At 45.7% G+C, this 3730-nt stretch overlaps 1 protein-coding gene across 1 annotated transcript in view; it reads right to left on the bottom strand.

Moving 5' to 3' along the window:
• The window catches only part of june (JunE proto-oncogene, AP-1 transcription factor subunit), a 6494-nt gene extending 4010 nt beyond the window's left edge, over positions 1-2484 (bottom strand). Inside the window, exons 1-2 of the mRNA XM_008402364.2 lie at positions 2165-2484; positions 1844-1949 (exon numbers count right to left, since the gene is read on the bottom strand). The gene's annotated coding sequence lies outside the window, so the exon portion shown is untranslated. The remainder of the gene's footprint in view (positions 1-1843; positions 1950-2164) is intronic.
• Between the last annotated feature and the right edge of the window lie 1246 nt (positions 2485-3730).

Here is a 3730-nt window from a genome sequence, read left to right on the forward strand (position 1 = left end):
CACAGACAAAACCAACAGAACCAACACAGACAGAACCATCAGAACCATCAGACCCAACAGAACCATCAGAACCATCAGAACCTTCCATCTGGAAAAGATGGAAGTTTTTCTACAGAAATGTAATTTTGACGCGTTTAATCCGTTATTATTCTGTAATTTAGCCGCCTGTTGCTAACAGGAAGTAGCGGTTGCTAAGCAACATGGGCCTCTGGTAAGGCACAAAGGATGAGCTGATACCTGAGATATCATGTCTGCTGGTTGTCCAGCTGTTAGCATGTCAGTCTGCAGTCAGAGGCCTCTTCACATTTACTGTGACACTGACTGCTACTGGATTCCAAAAGTATCCGGAATCGGATCAGACGTTTTCAGACCAGAGTTTCGTCCATCCCATAACGAGCTGCAGCGTCGGCCGAGGTTTCCCTCCAGGCGACGGACTCGGCTCCACTTCCGACATTTTGTTTCCTGGAACGTCGGATTCTGCTGAGGCGGCGATGAAACGCGGCGAGGTCAGGAAGGAGATTTCTCCACGAGACGGAAACAGGTTTCTCACTGGCCACAGAACCAGGAGGAGGAATCCAGGAAAACCCAGGAAACTCAGGAAAACCCAGGAGGAGCCAGGAAAACCCAGGAAGACCCAGGAAAACGCCAGGAGGAGCCAGGAAAACCCAGGAGGAATCCAGGAAAACCCAGGAAGACCCAGGAAAACCCAGGAAAACCCAGGAGGAGCCATGAATCCCTTCTGACTTGAAGAGTTTCACCTGCTGATGGACGGAGGGAAACGTTCTGAAGTGTGCGGCTGACATTTATTTTGGTATTTGGACAACAAGCAAAGCCTTAAAAAATAAAAACCAAATAACAAAGAAACTTTGTTGGGTTTTTCTGTGATTGAAAAAGATAAACTGAAAAAAAAAACACAATTAAAACTGCAAAGTGTGGCATGCATGTATACTCAGCCTTCACTCCGATGCCCCCCAAATAAAATCTAGTGCAAAAAATAAATTAAACATTCAACTTGAATGTAGCTGATCTGAAACAAAATGTCTTAATATCCAGCCAGAGGTGATTCATGTAACGGCCTACTCAAAGTCTAGACCTGAATCTATAGAGCCGTTTTAAAACTGATGTCCTCCCTCCAACCCGACTGAGACGGAAACGTTTCAAAGATTCAGACTGCAGACGTTTAAATATAAACGCGCTCCACACTTTTCAGAGTTTACTTATAAAACCTGTTGAAAACTATTTAAATATTTTTTCCTTCTTCTTCATGTGGACATTTTCTGCCACATTAAATCCAAATAAAACAAACTGAAGCTAGGAAAACAAGATAAAAAAGTTAAAATCACGTTCCAAAAACTGAAAACAAATAAAATATCTGAAGAGTTTTTATAGCAAAACGTGACAAATCTGAGTTTTTTCCCCCGTCATTTAAAGGCCACCGCTACTGATCGCTGCCCTCTGGTGGACAGATGAGGCAACAGCAGCTGAACCGGACCGGACTCTTTCTGCTTCATTCACTTTATATTTACAATAAAAAGTGTTTCACTTTGATACTCATTCAACTCTCTGAGTCAAATTCAGTAAATGCGATAAATAAACGAGTCACTGAAACGACATTTAAAGATGTTTCTACAGAAAATAAGAGAAATAAATGTGAATAAAACTGCGAAATGTTTCAGTTTCCGGTTAAAACGTGAACAATAAACTAAAAGCAGCGACACAAACCGGATCAAGATAAATCTGCGTTTCGATGGTTTTTTGGGGGGGGTTTTTCCAGCAAAAAGCGGCTCAAGTTGCCGTGAAGTTCAAAGGCACCGACACCGACCGCGTCATCATCCGGACTCACCTGCAGAACCTCCGCGGGCCGCCGAACCGGTACCGGAGCGGAAAAAACCCCCGGAGAGCCGAGAGGGAAGAGAGGAGAGGAGGGAGCCGGAATAATGTTTGATAATCTGGGAGAGAGAGAGAGAGAGAGAGAGCGGGGTGAGTCAGACACACACACACACACACACACACACACACACACACACACACACACACACACACACACACCCAGCGTGACTCACGTGATGTTTTCTCTTCATTTACACATTTGTAGTGAAGTTCAGGTTAAATGTCAGATTTTTTTCTCTCTGAGCCTGAAAATGAACTAAAATATCACCAGAACCTTTTTGATGATCCACTGGCGGCTCGTCAGAACCCAGAAGAAGTTCTGGTAGGAAGCGCTGCAGCGGAAAAGTTGAGTGGAAGGAGAAACTGTGGGACAACACAGATGGAGCTGCACCAGAACCAGAACCAGAACCTCAGCGTCTGGAGGGAGAGCAGAAAGAGTTTCATCTCTGGTTGGTTCTGCTGGTTCCGGTCCACTGGGTTTGGACCAGAACATTTTACAGTTTCGTGATTTGAAGCCTCGTACCGAACCAAACTGCTAAATGTACCAATAATTAATTCAGAATTGTAATTTTGGTGAGTTATGGTGGACCAGCCTGTTCCCCTCCTGGCCTGTGGGGGCGCTGCACCGAGAACCGCTGAAGGAAACGACACACAGAGTAACTTCCTGTTTCACCAGATCCAAACAAGATGGAGGATTTCTGCTGCTAGCGCTAGGCTAGCATGTTAGCTTTGGTTGTATTTACCCAGAATGCCCTGCGCTGTGGTCCACTTCCTGTATACATTGGAACCACAGTTCAGGTTAGTGTTCACACCAGAACTGGACTTTCTAGATAAACGGACTGGAGTTCCTTTCTGGTTCTGGGAACTTCGGTTTCCGCAGATCCTCTGAACCGGACCGGACCGGACCGGACCGGGTCTGGACCAGAATCTGGACCAGAATCTGATCTGAAATGATTAGCTTCAGAGCATGAGGTCTGAAAACAGACTGTGTGTGTTTGGATCCGTCACAGCCGCAGTAATTAGTGTAACTGTAGGTGGAGCAGCAGAACACACACACACACACRCACACACACACACACACACACACACACACACACACACACACACACACACACACACACACACACACACASMCAGTCTACGGGGAGATKACTGATGGAACAAGTGAAAGCCAACACAACTKKTYTGGTATTTTGATGATGTTTCTATAAACACACTGAAACGACTCGTACAGTTACAGCTCTAAGTCTGGACTTTGACTAGGCCATTCTGCCACATGTGTTTCCATAACGCATGAGAAGAAACTTTTGACTTTCAGAATGTTTTTATTCCATAACCATAAATGTTGAACCTCAGACCGTCTGGTTTTTTTTTTTTACTGAAGTTTCTCCAGCCGGATGGAGGATTTTGTCGGCCATTTTAAGCCACCTATGATTTTCCTCCACCTGAGCTGCGGCTCTCTGCAGCTCCTCCAGACTCAACATGACCTCATTTTTTGCTTTTAGTTTCATTAATCTGAATCAGATCAGTCCTGCAAATTAAATTATTCTGATTGGTGTGGAGATGCTGGTTTTCCTCTGGAAGCCTCAAACATCTGAAAGTCATCGGCAGGCGGTGACGTCACCGCGGTGATGACGTCACCGCGGTGACGCCGAGCGGCTCGGGACACGAGGAGGAGAGTTGAGGCTTCGCTTCGGGCAGCGACGTCAGAGAACAAACATCCAAACACAGAGAGGTTTCATCTGGAGGGGAACCAGGAGGAAGAGGAGGAGGATGAAGATGAGGAAGAGGATGAAGATGAGGAGGAGGATGAAGATGAGGAGGAGGATGAAGATGAGGA

The sequence above is a fragment of the Poecilia reticulata genome, unplaced genomic scaffold, assembly GCF_000633615.1.
Source record: "Poecilia reticulata strain Guanapo unplaced genomic scaffold, Guppy_female_1.0+MT scaffold_219, whole genome shotgun sequence".
NCBI lineage: Eukaryota > Metazoa > Chordata > Actinopteri > Cyprinodontiformes > Poeciliidae > Poecilia > Poecilia reticulata.